The following is a 19,079-nucleotide window of genomic DNA, read 5'->3' on the forward strand; positions in this document are numbered from 1 at the left end:
GTTTTCTGGTCTCAAGCTTGGAGTTTGGGGTAGTGTCAGAAGGGATGTCCTAACTGGATCAAGGTACTAGATGTGGGGTTTGGGCTAGATCTAGGAGCTGGGGAAGGTACAGGAAAAGGAAGAAAGGGTCAGGTGGACTTACCCTGTTAGAACATGCTTCGACAGGTATAGGACCAGGCTTGCAGAGAGATTGGATTTGGCCCTGTAGGTTGTGGGTGGGTTTCCTATGCCTGGCTTTTTACATCTGACAGACAGGAAAAGTCTCTGTAAGAAATAATTCTGCCAGCGGGCAGTGGTGGTGCCTGCCATTAATCCCAGCACTTGGGAGTCAGAGACAGGTGGATTTCTGAGTTCAAGGTCAGAAGAAGAAGAAGAAGGGAGAAGAAGAAGGAGAAGAAGAAGAAGAAGAAGAAGAAGAAGAAGAAGAAGAAGAAGAAGAAGAAAGAAGAAAGAAGAAGAAAGAAAGAAGAAGAAAGAAGAAGAAGGAGGAGGAGGAAGAAGGAAGAAAGAAGGAAGAAAGAAGAAAGAAGAAGAAGAAGGAAGAGGAGGAGGAGGAAGAAGAAGAAGAAGAAGAAGAAGAAGAAGAAGAAGAAGAAGAAGAAGAAGAAAGAAGAAGAAGAAGAAGAAGAAAGAAGAAAGAAGAAGAAGAAAGAAGAAGGAAGGGCTGGTGAGATGGCTCAGTGGGTAAGAGCACCCGATTGCTCTTCCGAAGGTCCAGAGTTCAAATCCCAGCAACCACATGGTGGCTCACAACCATCCATAACAAGATCTGACTCCCTCTTCTGGAATGTCTGAAGACAGCTACAAAGTACTTACATATAATAAATAAATAAATCTTAAAAAAAAAAAAAAAAGAAGGAAGAAGGAAGAAGAAGAAGAAAGTTCTGCCTTAAGCAGTCCAGACAAACATGTAAGATGATTCTCGGATGAGTTTAAACCATAGCTTGAGAAAGTATGCCCTGGTGAGTGAGAACTTTAGTTGTATTTCTGCAAAAATCTTTAACACCAGAGTCCCAAAGGCCAACTGTCAGTAATTCAACTAAGATAAAAAACATCTGAACAAGCTGGATATGAGGGCTCAGCCTGCAATACCAGCAGCATCACAGAAGGTCACCAAGAAGATCACCATGAAGCCAGCCCTTACTACTATTTAGTCTCAAAACAGAGAAGGGGACGGGAGGGGAGAGGAGTAGGAATGGGGGGTGCGGGGGTGGGGTAGTGTGTGGGGGGGGATGAAACCACCAAACCGGAACACTCTTTCCATAGTTTTCATGATAAAACTTGGAGTAAAATCCCTTTGAAAGGAAAAAAAAATCATCCAGAAATCTTTACAGAAGCAAACACACACCAAACCTGAGTCTATTCATCGCTCACTGGAGTTCACTTGACAGGGGCTTAGGAAGAAAGACTGGAAGTTCACATACATGAAATCATACAGCAGTAATTATGTCACTATAATCGTTACTTAATAACCATGGCTCATATAAAACTACTATAGCAGGCTGGCAAAGTGGCTCAGCCCGTAAGAGCACTGACTGCTCTTTCAAAGATCCTGAGTTCAAATCCCAGCAACCACATGGTGGCTCACAACCACCTGTAATGAGATCTGACGCCCTTTTCTGATACATCTGAAGGGAGCTAGCAGAAGTCCTAAAATTCAATTCCCAACAACCAGATGAAGGCTCACAACCATCTGTACAGCTACAGTGCACTCACATACATAAAATAAATAAATAAATCTTTTTTAAAAAACTACTATAGTATAGAAAATAATCATCTTAATTAGTTCTGACAAGGGAAATTAAATAGGTATGGGCAAATAATTAAAATAGAGGAAGAATATGAAGCCGTCCCTAAAGCCAAGGGGGTGATCAAGGGAGACAAAATTTAAATCTTTCTCTCCCATAGTAATGGTAAGATGGAATCTAGGCAAACATACTGGAAAACAACACTCCCAGAAGACTGGAATAACTAGGAAGGTGAGTTGATAGTTCCACTTAATGAAGAGCACCGAGAGTTTAAAAGATAGCAGCAAAGTTAAGAAAGCATATTGCTGTAAATCCACTTTCCTTGCTTTTGTGTTTTTAAAACACAGTACATAAATTTCAAAGTGCATAAGGTGAATTACGTAATCTCCCCCCACTAGTAGAATAGACTAGTACTAAGTAGTAGAATAGACTAGTACTAACTCACAGTAACCGGGCTTTTCTTCATAACCCTTTTCTCGGTCACTGCTGCTGACTGTTTGTTTATCTCTCTTAGCTCCTTCTACCCAAAGCCACTTTTCTAGAACCTAAGCATTTATTTTAGATCTACAATATTTTGTTCATCTTTCATAGATTACTCAAACTCTGTTCAAATGGTACTATCTGTGGATGACGCCAGGACTGATGACAAAAAAAAGTGTCAAGCTAACAACAGCCTCATTAGCAATTTCAAGACATAGACAAAAGATTAACTGCCCTGGGATTCTTTTGAGACTTCTTAAATGCCTTTCCACTCGGGTTTGTAAATGGGGGAGGAGGTGAGAAAGATTGGATAAGAATAACAAAGGGGGGATTCTTTAGCCAAAACGAAGGAACCACAGTTGAAATGTTCTCTCCTGCAACAACAGATTGATCGATGAGGCGTAAAACAAGGCCAGATGCTGGGGTTCCATGATACACTTGACTTCCCGTCTTTTATAACCTGGAACAGCTTTGGCTGTAAGTAGGTCACTCGCTTGCTCTCATTTACCTGACTCTAAGAAAATGCCTAGGAAAGCTTTGGAAAAGAGCATGGACTAGTGTTTTGCATTTTAAAAATCAAGCTTATGAAAACCCTAAGGCTCATCCCCACCCAAACACAGCCTTTTCTCTCTTCGGTGGTGTAACTGGTAACCTTGGAGCAGTTGCGAAACAAATATAAATGGACAAGAAGTCTTCGAGATTGTATAAATGAAAGTTCTCTCCGGCTGTGCCTATGCCATTCATGTCTACAATCTGGTATAGTACTCAACTCAAGAAACTATATGTGGAATCTGCATCTTATCGGATGTGAATTCTAAAAGCGAAGGTGCCTAGAGGGAAGAAGGGGTTTTTTAAAGCCTTTTTATTGCTTTTTTTCAAATCTGGAATATTTAATTGGGCTTCTCAGGTCCCATTCCAGTGGACTTAACCTATGATGGAGCAAGAGGGAAGGAAGGGAGATAGTCCAGGGATAGGGCCTTACCACAGCATTAACCATAAGAATGCTGACTCAGTAGGATGGATCTGCTCATGGTAACTTCTTAGAAAGTAGTCCTGTCAGGGCCAGTTTTGATAGGTACAGAATTTAAGAACATTAGATTGATAGATAGCCCTGGGTTTGAACCTACATCAGGGTGACTTTGGGCTTCTGCTCACAGGCCTCAGTTTTCCTACATGTATGCACCACTGATCTGCACTGAGAAGTAAATGATACGATCCATATGCAATGTAAAGCAGGAGCAGGGGTGTCTCTGACAATGTCACCTGCCTTTGGGACCCTTCCCCGCACCCCCCCCGGGGGGGGGGCTGTCTCCGCCTAGATGCGCCCAATCTTACTGTAATAGATATGCCAAGCCTAGTTGATGTCCATAGGGAAGGCCTCCCCTTTTCTGAAGAGAAAGGGAGAAGTGGGGGGAGGGGAGGGGAGGAGGAAAACTTGGAGGAGAGGAGTGGGGGGGGAACTGTGGTTGGGATAAAAGGTAAATTAATTATTTTTTTAAAATGCGGTGAAGTTAACCAAAAGAAACCAAACCAAACAACAACGAAAACAATGAAACACTAAAAACGAAGCAAAATAAAAATGTAAAGTCAATGTCTGTCATTTAGCAGGTGACCAAAGTCTGTGCTGGTGTGTCATCTCACAGACGGCATTGTCATTATGTGATGACGTTAATATTCCTTCATTCTCTGAAGGGTATAAGGAGAGTCATACATCTCTGACTTTACATGAGGCCATGACCCCATACATGTTTCAATTTTGGCATCCTGTCTGCAACATTAATGCCTGGTTTATGAAGGGACCATACACTGTTCCTGTGACCTCTTAGTTCATTATCTTTTTTGTTTGTTTGTTTTTTCGAGACAGGGTTTCTCTGTATAGCCCTGGCTGTCCTGGAACTCACTCTGTAGACCAGGCTGGTCTTGAACTCAGAAATCCGCCTGCCTCTGCCTCCTGAGTGCTGGGATTAAAGGCGTGCGCCACCAATGCCCGGTTTTAGTTCATTATCTTCAATGTTTATCTTCCCCTCTTCCTGTATCTTACTGATCAGTTGGCTGTACAGTAGTGAGAATAGTTATTTTTAAGCCTATAAAATTTGATCTCTGTCACCTTAAAGTAAATTTAAAATATTAATCTGGGTGTGGGAACTCATACTGAAACATAAGGGGCTGAGGTAGTAGGATTTTCAGGAGGTTGAGGCCAGTCTGGGTTACATAATGAATTCTAGGCTAGTTTGGGCTATAGAGACTTGCCTCAAACAAACTCACTCTAAAATTAATTGAAAAGTTGATCAATCCATGAGAAAAACTGTGGCTCTTTCTCAGTCCATTGTCAGTGCTGGCTCTGGTTATTAATAGCTATTTATTGGCTGAACAGCCCTTGTTCTCACAGAGTTCTAAAGACATATGTACAAGAAGAATGTCTTTAGACTTAACTTTAGTTGGTTTATTCTTTTTTAAGCTGGGATGTGTCCCTAATAAAAATTGAATATTTGCTTAGGGGGAAGTTACATAATTTCTTGTACTAATAAAAAAAAAATTAGTTTAGCAGATGAGAGCATGCCTCTAAACCAGATGGTGTTTTAGAACGTTATACCTTGCCTGTCATCCTTTTCTCTGCAAACCATAGCCATCTTTTCTACCTTCACCAGTGCTGTTATTCACATAAGAGTTAATTCACTGAAGCTCAAGACATTTACTAAAACATTGGTTTGTGGATATGACACCTGCATCTATATTCAAGTCCACATATGTCTGCAAGAGAATGGAGGCTAGCTGTCACCACGGGGTATCCTCTATCACTCTCCACCTTATTTTCTGAGACAAGGCATTTCTGTGAGCCCAGAGTTCACTGACTGGCTAGCTTAGCTGGCGTGGGAGCTGAGCTTCCGGAGGCTCCTTGGCTCCACCTCTCAGCACAGGGTTTGCAGGTGCTGGCCCCCACGGCACTACGTGGGGTCTGGGAGAGGGGGAGGGGAGGATGTAAACTCAGGGCCTCGTGTTTGCGTTGCAGGCACGTCACCCACTGATGAAGACACTCAAGATTTAAGATGCTTTTCTGGCGAGAAAGGGAACAAGAGAGATACACATAGAGACAGATAGACAGACGGACAGAGATTGATTCAACAATGAATGCATTTCTTCCACAGGCAAAACCAAGGGCAGAGTTGACTAATTTCAGGCATAGAAAGCCCTGCTGGGCCTTCTCTTTTCGCCACAGGGAACCGGCAGCCACGCACTGGCAAGCCAAGCTTAAAATCTGCACCCCTCCCCACTTCTATTGTCATTATTTCTGGATCAGGGGAATAAAACAGAAGGACGCGGGAAGAAAGACAAAAGGCAAAGCCTGGGACTTGAGTTACAAAACTGCAGGAAACCAACCACACTAAATTGGCAGAGCTGAAAGCCCCATTCAGCTTCAAAGTAGTGCACCTGATAGAGTTTCACAAACCCTTCTACCTTCCTGCCTCCTGCTTGCTGAGTTTAAATACCTACCCAAAGGCAGAGGCATGCTCGCGCCCTTTTCTTTGCGTCCGGTCCCGGAGTTGTCCGATGGATGAGGAACCAGAAAAGGGGAGGGGTGGTGGGTAAAAGAGGTTGAGGCTGACTCAACTGTTTTCTTCCCCGAGGAGCTTTGTAAAGAGCTGAAAAGATGCTAGAGTCTTAGCCACCTAACAGCTGCTTCTCTCTAGATCTCTAGGTCTCCTCCAGACTCTGCTGGTCTCTAAGCCCACCTCTGCTCCAGCCCTATGCTTGGATCTCTTGGAAATAAATTTGTCAGCCAGTTTTGCTGCATGTTATCAAAAAGCTTACAATTACAGTGTTTTCGTTTAATGGATAATTTCTTCCTTCGTTCGGTGAATAAACCAAGAACGGCGGTACTTGAACACACACTCACAACCCCCATTAAAAAGTCTCCGCAAATACGTTATATGCTCCTCATTCCGTAGGAGGCAGGCTCTGGCGCCCGCGTGTGTGCGTGCTCTGATGGGAACTGAATCCCTGAATCCTTGTGAGTTCAAGGTGAGCATTAGCTACACAGTGAGACCTTGTTTCAAATTAGAAAAGAAAGGTTGTCATGGGCCATCTTTCCCCTTGAGAAACATCCTGCAGTAAGGTTTGAGAAAATGATTAGGGGAGACTTGGTTGTGGATCTAAGGAGAATTTTTAATCATAGATTCTCAGGGTTGAAAGAAATATTAAATGTTCTTGAATTTTCATCCAAAGTTAGTATAGAATCGCAGTAAGTGTGTGTTTTATAAAAATATAGAGAAAAGCCAGGGATATGTTTGAGGGAGGTTCAGTCATGGTGTGGTAGTAAGGGGTGCCTCTGAGGGCCCTTGATGAGGCATCCCTTCCCCCTAAGGTACCAGTCACTGGACGGTATAGTATAGAATAGAGTTTATTTAGAGCATGGGGAGGGGAGTAGAGACAGAGAAAGTGTGTGTGGGGGGGCGTCCATGAACACGTGGAGAGAGAAGGGGGTGGGGAAACAGAGGGGGAAGAGGGTAAGGGAGCAGGAGCAAGAGAAGGAAGAGAAGAGAGGGGAGGGGAGGGGAGGGGAGGGGAGGGGAGGAGAGGAGAGGAGAGGAGAGGAGAGGAGAGGAGAGGAGAGGAGAGGAGAGGAGAGGAGAGGAGAGGAGAAAGAGAGTGAGGACAGGGCAAGAAGCCCCTTTATAGTGAGTCGGGCCCCTTTATAGTGAGTCGGGAATAACTGGTTATCGCCAGATAACTGTGAGGCAGAGCCTAGACAAAATGTCAACAGTAAGAATGTGTGCCTCAAGCGGGGTATAGTGGTGCACGCCTTTAATCCCAGCACTCAGGAGGCAGAGGAAGGCGGATTTCTGAGTTCGAGGAGGCCAGCCTGGTCTACAAAGTGAGTTCCAGGACAGCCAGGGCTACAGAGAAACCCTGTCTCGGGGAAAAAAAAATGTGTGCCTCAGGGCTGAGGACATAGTAGCTTGGTGGTAGGCACTTGCCTAGCATCCTTGAGATCCCAAGTTTTGTCCCCAGTCCCCTTAAAAAGATGTGTGCCTGTGCACATTGTTCCAGTCAGTTAGAAAACATAGATCAAATAATAACTCTCCCAAATGCTTACTTTACATTTGAGGCTAATTAATTTTACCTCTCTGAAGATGAATTCTGTGATCTATAAACTGCCGATAGCATCTATACTATAGGTTTTGTGAAAGAATTGACCATAGTGTATATAAAGGAACTGGAACACACAATTCCATCCTCTATAAAATGTGTATAGCATCTATGTTATAGGTTTTGTGATAGGGTCGAGGATAATGTATTAAGGGAACTGGAGCACACACACTATGCATTAGGAAATTATTGTGATCATAGTATCCAGCAAGCAGCCGTGGACACTAGACATTCTTGGTGGTGTGGAACTCACTTCCTACCCTAGCAAACCACTGCATGTTCAGAGGATGATGCTTCTGTGTGGGTTCTGCTTACAGATTCTAACTCTTTCCCCACAGAACTTTATTCACTACTCTCAGTCTTCCTAGTGAAGCTACACAGATACAGCTAGATTGTGAATCTAGACTGCAGGGCACGCTTAAGGACTGGGTGACCAGTATGAACACTATAGATTTGGGAGCATGATCTAGGCTCCAACTAGCTTCCTTTTCACTGGGGGCTTCCATGGTTGTTGGATTTGTTGTCAGTTAGAGTGTGTTTCTGTTCTTCACCAGAGAGAGAGAACAAAAGTTTGGCTGCACACTGTACCTTTAAGTTTGGGGATGGGGCTATAAATGCAGAGCCTTTCAGCTAAAGCTTTATTATAGCTATTGATAAACTCAATAAAAAGTTTCTGGTTGTATGAAGATATCTGGGCATTGAATCAGTTATAAGGTTAGATAGGGGTCTGGAAAGTAGTGTGATTGACAGGATACTTATCTAGCATTGCATATGGGCTGACCACCTGAGTAAATGCTTTCTATATATTAACTTGGCTTATTCTCGTAACCCTAGGCACTAAGTAATACAACCATTCTCAGATAAAGAAATGAAAATGATTATCATGGCCTTACTAAATAGTAAATGTCTGTCCTAGTTTGCTTTCCGTTGCTGTGATAAATGCCATGACATTCCAGGAGCAGCTTGGGGAGGAAAGGGTTTATTTCATCTTACAGGTTATGGAGTCCATCATGGAGGGACTCCAAGGCAGGAAAATTCAAGGTGGTGGAGTATGAAACAGAAACTATCCATTGAGGAAAATGCTTCTCAGCTTGGTTCCAGGCTAATGTTCAGTTCCCCTTCTTAAAGGGCCAAAGATGAAAACCCATGAGGAACGGGCTGGGCTTTCTTACATCACCTCACAGACAAGCCTGCAGGCTAATCTGATTGAGGGTCTGTGCTCCGAGATGTGTCAAGAATACAGGGGGCTGGAGAGATGGCTCATCGGGTAAGAGCACTGACTGCTCTTCCGAAGGTCCTGAGTTCAAGTCCCAGCAACCACATGGTGGCTCACAACCATCCTTAATGAGATCTGACACCCTCTTCTAGAGTGTCTGAAGACAGCTACATTGTACTTACATATAATAGATAAATAAATAAATAAATAATTAAAAAAAATACAACCACTGCTGGGCAGTGGTGGCACACGCCTTTAATCCCAGCACTTGGGAGGCAGAGCTGGGCGAATTTCTGAGTTTGAGGCCAGCCTGGTATGAGTTCCAGGACAGCCAGGGCTACACAGAGAAACCCTGTTTCGAAAAACCAAAAAAAAAGAAAAAAGAAAAAAGAACGAATATTAGCCATCACAGTACTACCATGGCAGAACTTAAACCAGGGAGTCTCAGTCCAGAGTCTGCATATGACTCATTGTACCTTGTTCCTGTTAAAAGTCAATCCATACACTGTCACTGGCCCTTTAAGAGAAGTATGGTAAATGAGAGCTTAAAAGCTCTCTACATTGATTTTATGAAAGCACTATCATCAGAAGTTATCTTTTTAAAATTACTTGTGTGTATGTGCATTTATTTTTATTTTATTTTTTAAAAAGATTTATTTATTTATTATATGTAAGTACACTGTAGCTGTCTTCAGACACACCAGAAGAGGGCATCAGATCTCATTACAGGTGGTTGTGAGGCACCATGTGGTTGCTGGGATTTGAACTTCGGACCTTCGGAAGAGCAGTCAGGTGCTCTTATCCACTGAGCCATCTCACCAGCCCGCATTTATTTCATTTTATTTATTTATTTATTTATTTATTTATTTATTTATTTATTTATTTAATGTATGTGAGTACACTATAGCTCTTTTTAGACACACCAGAAGAGGGCATCGGATTCCATTACAGATGGTGTGAGCCACCATGTGGTTGCTGGGAATTGAACTCAGGACCTCTGGAAGAACAGTTAGTGCTCTTAACCACCGAGCCATCTCTCCAGCTTTTTTTTTTTTTTTTGGTTTTTCCGAGACAGGGTTTCTCTGTATAGCCCTGGCTGTCCTGGAACTCACTCTGTAGACCAGGCTGGCCTCAAACTCAGAAATCCACCTGCCTCTGCCTCCCAAGTGCTGGGATTAAAGGCAGTTGTGTATGTGCATTTGTGTGTGTGTGTGTGTGTGTGTGTGTGTGTGTGTGTGTGTGTGTTGTATAAGTGTGCCACAGCTTGTGTATGGAGATCAGAAGACAAGTCTGTGGCACACTTATACAACACACACACACACACACACACACACACACCAACCACCTTTATGTAAGATCCAGGACTCAAACTCAGGCTATCAACTTATCCAAGGCAAGTGCTTTTACTCACAGAGCAATCTCACTGGCTCTCGAGTTGCCATGGATATGATGTAGAAGAGCACAAAATGTTGACTGGAAATAATATCTAACTCCTTTGCCGGGGGGAATAGGCTTCTAGATTGCTGCATTTCATATTACAGCTATGTAACTGTGAAGAGTTAGTCAGTGTCTTCCAATATTGATGTGCTCACACAGATTCCTTCAGAAATTCATGCCTAATATTAAAACTACCACACATGTTTGGTGAGATGGCTTAGTGGGTAAAGGCACTTGACACCAAGTCTGAGGACTGATTTTGATTCCTGGTAGGAGAGAACCAACTCTCTGGTGTATTCTTCTGGCTACTGAATGAGCTCTGTGCATAGGTGCCTTCCCCTCAATGCACACAATATATATATTTATTGTGTGGTGGTTTGAATATACTTGGCCCAGGGAGTAGCTCTATTAGGAGGTATGGCCTTAGAGGATGTGTGTCACTGTGAGAGATTGGGCTTGGAGACCCTCCTCTTAGCTGCCAGGAAGCTAACTGCTCTTGACTTTCTTTGGATGAAAAGGTAGAACTCTTAAGCTCCTCTAGCACCATGCGTATCTGGACACTGCCATGCTTCCTACCATGATGATAATGAACTGAACCTCTAAACCTGGGAGCCAGCCCCAATGACATGTCCTTATAACAGTTCCCTTGGAGGGCTGGTGAGATAACTCAGATGACTCATAGATTAAGAGCACTGACTGCTCTTCCTGAAGTCCTGAGTTCAATTCCCAGCAACCACATGGTGGCTCACAACCATCTGTAATGGGATCCCATGCCTCCTTCTGGTCTGTCTGAGGACAGCTACAATGTATTCATAGAAAGAAAGAAAGAAAGAAAGAAAGAAAGAAAGAAAGAAAGAAAGAAAGAAAGAAAGAAAGGAGGGAGGGAGGGAGGGAGGGAGGAAGGAAGGAAGCTTTTTTAAAAAGTTAGAGGGATGGTGAGATGGCTCAGTGGGTAAGAGCACCTGACTGCTCTTCTGAAGGTCAGGAGTTCAAATCCCAGCAACCACATGGTGGCTCACAACCAACTGTAATGGGATCTGATGCCCTCTTCTGGTGTGTCTGAAGACATTGACAGTGTACTCATATAAAGAAAATAAATATTACCTTGGTCAGGTCATGGTGTCTCCTTACATTAATGGAAACCCTAACTAAGACAAAAGTTTGTACCAGGGACTGGGGTATTGCTGTGATTGGCTTGACCATGTTTTTGTTTGGAAGAATATGGATTTGAGAACTTCAGATTAGGAAAACCATGGAATGCTTTAAGAAGAACTTAATGGGCTGTCCTAATAGGAATATGGAAGACATTGGTGCTGAGGGTGATTTGACTCTGGAGATCATTCTTATGATATTTTGGTGAAAAATGTTGCTGGTTTTTACCCTTCTCCAAATAGTCTCCCTGAGGTAAAGGTAAAGAAATTTATATTAATTGCATTGACAAAGGAAATCTCAAGAAAGCTCAGCATAGACTTTGTCTTCTAGTTTACTCTCATGAAGAGTGTATTAATCAAACATAGCAAGTTTAGAAAGCAAAAATGCAGATTGTGTGATTCAAGTAATAAAAGGGAACCAGGAAGTACAATGGGGCTAAATCCCTTGTTTGAGGAGATAAACAGGTTAAGGGAGTGGTGACCTCTGGGCCAGATCCCACCCATCTAAATTTATTGCTTTTGTGTTTACAGTTGAACAAGGGATAGTTATAGCTTGTTAGGTGTTACTATCTGGTTATCATTTTTCATTTGGACTTTTAATATGAAATGAATCAAGAATGAAGGGCACACCTGTGATGAAGATTTCAAGGCTAGAAGACACAGGCATTTGATCTGAATCTTGACCTGGGATGACACACATTTTTGATCCAGATCTTGAGGAATAGTGGCCTTGAAAAGATTAGGCCCAGGCACGGTGGTAAAAGTCTTTAGTTCCAGAAAACAGAGGTAAAACAGGCGTGGTGTCGCACACCTTTAATCCCAGCACTCGGGAAGCAGAGGCAGGTGGATTTCTGAGTTCGAGGCCAGCCTGGTCTACAGAATGAGTTCCAGGATAGCCAGGGCTACACAGAGAAACCCTGTCTCGAAAAACCAAAAAAAAAAAAAAACAAACAAACCAGAAAACAGAGGCAAGCAGATCTCTGAGTTCAAGGCCAGCCTGATACAGAGCCATTTCCAAGTAGAAAAAAAGCTTAAACCCAGGTGTAGTGGACCACACCTTTAATCCCAGCATTCAGGAGACTGGCATGCAGATCTCTGAGTTGAAAGTTGGTCTACATAGTAAGTTTCAGGATAGCCAAGAATAGGCAGAGAATGAATTCACTGAAATCAGAAAACTGGTTATAATGTAATAGGACAAGGTGAGGGATGTTCCAGGCCCAGCAAGCAATGGAACATGGCAGCTTCAGCCATGTGGCTCTGACTTTAGAGGTAAGACTAGACGGGGTTACTGGAACAACTGAGTGCTGGTTAGCTGGGGCTAAGAAATTAGTAGTAATTAAAAAGAGACCAGCATCACTGAGATGAAATCTTCTGGGAAGTGTCTTCTGAAAGCACAAAGAAGCTGTGTTCCAAAGATATTCAAGGTTGTACCTCATGCTGAAGATGAACTTTGTAATGTGTAAGAATCACCCAGGTGGTACTGGTCTTGAAGGCATGAAGAAATCATGGAGAGCCGCTGAGGCTTGGCACTATGAGAGGCCATGTAAGGCCATTGGTGAAGGTACAGCCTCAGTTGCAGTTGATAGCCCAGGACTGAAGGAGTCATACAAAGAAGTTAAGGCTTGGTATCATGAAGAGAGCCTATGAAGGCTATTGGAGATTCATCTGAACAAGCCTATGAGGGCTAGGGATGTGGTGGTTTGAATATGCTTCACCCAGGGAGTGGTGCTATTAGGAGTGTGGCCTTGTTGGAGCAGGGATAGCCTTGTTGGAGGAAGTGTGTCACCATGGGACTGGAGGTGGGGGGCAGGTGGCTTTGAGACCCTTCATGATTCTGCTCTTGGCTTCCTTTGGATAAAGATGTAGAACTCTTAGATCCTCTAGTACCATGCCTGTCTGGACGGTGCCGTGCTTCTCGCCATGATGATAATGGACTGAATCACTGAACCTGTAAGTCAGCCCCAATAAAATGTTTTCCTTTTTTAAGAGTTGCCTTGGTTGGGAGGCAGAGGCAGGTGGATTTCTGAGTTCGAGGCCAGCCTGGTCTACAGAGTGAGTGCCAGGACAGCCAGGGCTACACAGAGAAATCCTGTCTTGAAAAAAACAAAACAAAACAAAACAAAAAAGAGTTGCCTTGGTCATGGTGTCTCCTCAAAGCAATGGAAACCCTAAGACTACACACACACACACACACACACACACACACACACACACACACATAAAAGATTTATTATTATTATACATAAGTTCACTGTAGCTGACTTCAGACACACCAGAAGAAGGTGTCAGATCTCATTATGGGTGGTTGTGAGCCACCATGTGGTTGCTGGGATTTGAACTCAGGACCTTTGGAAGAACAGTCAGTGCCCTTACCCGCTGAGCCATCTCACTAGCCTGACTATATATATTTTATGCATGTATAGCTCCATGAATTTTAATACAAGAATAGATCCAGAGAAATACCACCTTAATCAGAATAACAGATTAGTTTCACTGTCCCAAAACCTTCCTGGTGTAAGCCGTTCTTAATTATCCCTTCTCTTCTACTCCAACATCTGGCAAACACTGAGCTGTCCTGTATACCTTGGTATGGGTTCTGAGGCTCTGATCTTTACATTATCTTACGTATAGACCAGAGCATTCTGTTTGGGGGAGAGGGGATCCAGAAAACTGCACTGCTAATTTTTGGAGGTGCTTCGCAACCTGTTCTTCCTAAGTTCACCCTCTACACCTTATCTTCCCTAGAAGAAACCAGGGTGGAGCATATCTACTCCATCTTCCCAGAACCATTGTGGTTCTGTAGGCAGAACCTCGAGGTTCAGTTGTAATGGACTGAATGTTTGTAGCCCCTTAAAATTCCTAAGTTAAAGCCATAGCCCCCAGTGTACAGGCATTTGGAGACGACCTCTGGGAAGTAATTAGGATTAAATGAGATGCTGAGCATGCTGCCCCTGTGGTGGGATGAATGTCTCTTGAAGCAGGAAGAACTGCTCTCAGCTCCCTGCCTCACCTTCCACTTATCTATTTATTTACTCATCTATTTACCTTCCTTCTCCGCTCCCCTCCTCTCTTCGTCTCTTTCCCTCATATGGACACAGAGGGATGGTGGCCATTTGCAAGTCCTCAGTGGGCATCAAATTAGCTGTCATCTCCCCTCTGTTCCCCGAACTTATCTGTGAGCTTCATTTCTCAGCTGTCACCTTGCAGTGTGGCAATTTCGTCACTCACTTACCCTTTAACAGCTACCGCCCCCCCCCCCCCCCCCGTGGCATCTTGAGCACATTAAGGCAATTCTCAGAATATTTACAAAGAAATCAATGGCACAATGTATTATGTTTCTGTTCCCAATTCAATTAATACTTTTTCTTATAATTCTACCTGAGCATAATTTATTAACAGATTACATTTACTTAAATGTCAAGACAGAAAAAAAAAGCAATTCTTTTTAAACTAGACTGGTAGCTTTGTTGTTGTTGTTGTTGTTGTGTGTGTGTGTACATAGAGGAAGAGGATAGTTCATGTGTCTTAGGTTAGCCTCCAATTTGTTATGTAGCACAGATAACCTTGCACTCTTTTTTTTGGTTGTTAAAGATTTATTTATTTATTTATTTATTTATTATATGTAAGTACACTGTAGCTGTCTTCAGACACACCAGAAGAAGGTGTCAGATCTCATTATGGGTGGTTGTGAGCCACCATGTGGTTACTGGGATTTGAACTCATGACCTTCAGAAGAGCAGTCAGTGCTCTTACCCGCTGAGCCATCTCACCAGTCCAACCTTGCACTCTTAACCTTCCCATCTCTAGCTCCTGAAAGCTGAGACCCTCCCCCACCCCCACCATGCTCTATCATACCTGCTGGTGGGGATCAAACCCAGAGTTCCATGACAGTCAAACACTTTGCTATCTGAGCTATACTGTCAGCTCCATTTTCTGTTTTGTCTCTAATTTTTATGTATTTCATTTATTTATTTATGGGGAGAGGGGCATTGTGCACCATGGCACATATATGGATTGTCAAAGGACAACTTACAGGAGTAGATTCTCTCTCCAACATCACAGTCTGACATCCAATCAAACTCAGATGGTCAGCCTTGGTGGTAAGTGTCTGAATCCACTGACTGTCTCACCTGCCCTGTTTTGTGTTGAGACAGGGTCTCTCCTGGCTGGTTTGGAACATGTTACATAGATCAGGCTGGCCTTGGAATTTCTGTGGTCCTCTTTCCTCTATTTCCCTAGTGTTTGGACTATTAGTATGTGCTACTATGGCTCAAACATTCATATATCCATATATACAATATAATTACCTATTTATTTAGAGTATAATATATATGTGTATATATGTATGTGTGTGTGTGTGTATGTGTGCCCACATGCCATGTTTTTCACATAGAGAAGAGTTTGTAGGACTTGGGTCTCTCCACCATGTGGATTCTGGGGATGAAACTTGGGTTGTCAGGCTTGACAGAAAGTGTCTTTACCTACTGAGCCATCTTGTCAGCCCTCAGATTGATCTATCTATCTATCTATCTATCTATCTATCTATCTATCTATCTATCTATCTATCTATCTATGTTTTGAATTATTTTACCACTTGGTTGATCTTCAGTCCCCTTGATTGATTTGCTCCATGTTTCCCTGTAAGTAAATGGTAAGTGAGCTAGGTCCCATTGGAGTCTATTGCTTTTTCCTTTATATATTTGAGAAGTTTTAATCAAAGAGAAAATGTGGTTAGGAGCCCACAGTCCACTTCTTTCACATAATATAATAAATGAGAGTAGTTTTGAGTACTTACCATTGACATAAAGGAAAATAAAGAAGTTTGCTTATCTTCTACAGATAATAGTTTTAAATAAATTCATTATCTAGTGATGTTTGTCACAGGCTGGCCTAAAATCCACTTTGTGGCCAAGGATGACCATGGATCTCATGGTAGCCTCCTCCAAGTGCTAGGCTGACAAGTTTATACTTCCATGCCCAGTTTACAACACAAAAAAATCCTTGACCACACTGAGGCGACTCTAGAGTCGGTGTGCAAGGCCCAGAGCTCACTCCTCAGCACAGTCACAGCAGGACACACCCTCCTAATTGGAGGGGAACTGTGGAGTTGTACTAGAACCTCCATAGAGAACCTTATCTCAGTGGCTTGAAGGCTCTAGTACACTGAGCTTTGACACCTAGGCAATCTCTGTGTTAGACTCTCTGCTCTTCATCAGGCAAACGCATCTTTCTTCCCAAATACTTCTTTCATCTCCTCTGCTTCCTTTTCCTCTCATGTGTGAGCTGCGCTTGAGGAAGCTGCTTACTCTCTGTCTAGTACCTCTCTTTCTCTGTCCTTTCCTGAAGCGTATACTTCCTTTCCTGCTCTGTAATGTCCCTCCGGGTCATACTTCACCTTTGCCACTATTGCCCAGAGGACACAGATTAACTGCTGACTCACTTGGAAACAAAAAGGTTATTGCTGATCCCAGTTGGTGACTAAGAACACTAGTTACTGTACGGTTTTCCATGTTACAGTTTGCTTAAGCTTTTGCATTGTTGCAAGCTAATTGGGACGGAGCGAAATTAAAAATATGATTTGTCTATTTCCATATTACAGTTTTTGTTTTTTGGTTTTGGAGACAGGGTAACAGGGTATAACATCAGGGTGGCCTCAAACTTGGGGTGGTCCTTTTGCCTCTGTGTCCCCAAAGCTGGGATTTTTAGACATGTGCCTCCACACCTGGCTTCATCTAAAGGGAAATTGAAGAAGAAGTAGAAAATAACTTCATCAATATGTTAGATTGAAAGAGTTGTCCTGGGGCTGGTGAGATGGCTCAGTGGGTAAGAGCACCCGACTGCTCTTCCGAAGGTCCGAAGTTCAAATCCCAGCAACCACATGGTGGCTTACAACCATCCGTAACGAGATCTGACGCCCTCTTCTGGAGTGTCTGAAGACAGCTACAGTGTACTTACATATAATAAATAAATAAATCTTAAAAAAAAAAAAAAAAAAAAAAGAAAGAGTTGTCCTCTTGAATACAAATAGACCTTCATATTCTGGAAGGTTTTAGTTATTTTTTTTATCATAGCAGTTGAGAAGAACCTATAAAATTTAGCTTGTAATGAATAAATACATGTAATTCCCCTCCTCCTTTAGGAAACAGAGTATCAAGTAAGCCTGACACTTCCTCTGTTGATAATTCCTTTAGAAAACTAAACATGGAAATAGTGATTAAGGTCCTTCCAGAAAACTTCTCCTATTGAGCGTAGGAAGACAAGGTTATGAAATATGGCTTGAACATGTAAAGAGACATAAGGATGGCTTTACTTTAGGACCATCTCTCTCTCTTTAAAAGATTTATTTATTTATTTATTTATTTATTTATTTATTATATAAGTACACTGTAGCTGTCTTCAGGCACACCAGAAGAGGGCATCAGATCTCATTACAGATGGTTATGAGTCACCATGTTATTGCTGGGAATTGAACTCAGGTCCTCTGGAAGAGCAGTCAGTGCTCTTAACTGCTGAGCCATCTCTCCAGCCCTTAGTACCATATCTTATCCAGCTGATAAGTTACATTTACATGTTTAAGCTTTGTATTTGAAAAAAGGATAGTCATGGAGTTTATTCTGATCTGAGGTCTAGGTTGGTGGTTCACACCTTTAATCCCAGGAAGCAGAGACGGGTGGATCTCTATGAGTACCAGGCCAGCCTGCTCTGCATAGTGAGTTTGATGACATCCAGAAATACACGTAAAGACCCTTTTTTAAAACAAACAAACCCCAGACAAACAAAGAAACAAATAACAGCAAAACCAATAACTGATTTGAGCATTTGTCTGACATGTAAAAACTGGTAGGCACTGGGCGACACGCAAGTACTGACATTTATACGTGTTTTCATTAAGAAAACCTAATAGAAGTACAAACAGCTTCATTGAAGTAAACATGAAAAATTGGTAATTGTCAGGGCTTAAACTAGCTGGCGAGGATAATGTTTTGATTCTAAATGTTGCTGTACCTTCTGAAGGAGGCCGGTTGTCGGGGACCCCACGCCACTTTGCTTTTTGCACTCTTCAGTGAGGACTAGCATCCTTCTGGTTTGCAGGAGACAGACACCAGGAGCTATCTAGTCCATACGGGAGGTAACATTTGATGCGACTATCAGTTAGAATTTTGAGCGGGTGGGAGAAGAGGTTGTGGGCATTCTTGCTCATGTCACAATGCTGGATATGATTGTGACGTAAGAGAAGCATCCAGCATGTGAATGTGATTGGACTGTCCTTTGAGACACCAACCCAGGATTCCAGAGGCAAAAGCAACTCACTTAAGCCCTTAACTGAGACACTAAAATGCTTAAGACTGTTTTAATAAAAGACAAAATTGTCTTTAAGGCTGGGTGTAAGTGGGAGTGCATGCCTTTATTCTTAGCATTTGGAAGGCAGAGGCAGGCAGATCTCTGATTTTGAGGCCAACCTGGTCTACAGAGTTTCAGGACAGCCAGAGCTACACAGAATAACCCTGTCTCAAAAACAAACAAACAAACAAACAAAATTGTCTTCAAGATGTTTTTATTCTAATATCTTAAAGGACCTTATTTCTTTTTTAATTTTTATTTATTTATTTTATGTATGTGAGTACACTGTAGCTGTCTTCAGACACACCAGAAGAGGGCATCAGATCCCATTACAGATGGTTGTGAGCCATCATGTGGTTGCTGGGAATTGAACTCAGGACCTTTGGAAGGACAGTCAGTGCTCTTAACCACTGAGCCATCCCTCCACCCCAAGGACCTTATTTCTTATCACCTGTCATGTACTTGTTAATAGTAATTCATTATTCAGCATTTATTGAAGCAGCTTATCAATATCAAACCAGAGTGTTAGGGTGGTTGCAAAGAATAAACTTTGTCCTG

The 19,079-nt window shown here is 42.6% G+C and overlaps 1 protein-coding gene across 1 annotated transcript in view; it reads right to left on the reverse strand.

Annotated features, from left to right (window-relative positions):
* The window catches only part of Atad1 (ATPase family, AAA domain containing 1), a 67,230-nt gene extending 48,899 nt beyond the window's left edge, over positions 1-18,331 (reverse strand). Inside the window, exon 1 of the mRNA XM_006527313.3 lies at positions 18,186-18,331. The gene's annotated coding sequence lies outside the window, so the exon portion shown is untranslated. The remainder of the gene's footprint in view (positions 1-18,185) is intronic.
* Positions 18,332-19,079: the final 748 nt, after the last annotated feature.

This window comes from Mus musculus, chromosome 19 (genome assembly GCF_000001635.26).
Source record: "Mus musculus strain C57BL/6J chromosome 19, GRCm38.p6 C57BL/6J".
In the NCBI taxonomy this organism is placed as follows: domain Eukaryota; kingdom Metazoa; phylum Chordata; class Mammalia; order Rodentia; family Muridae; genus Mus; species Mus musculus.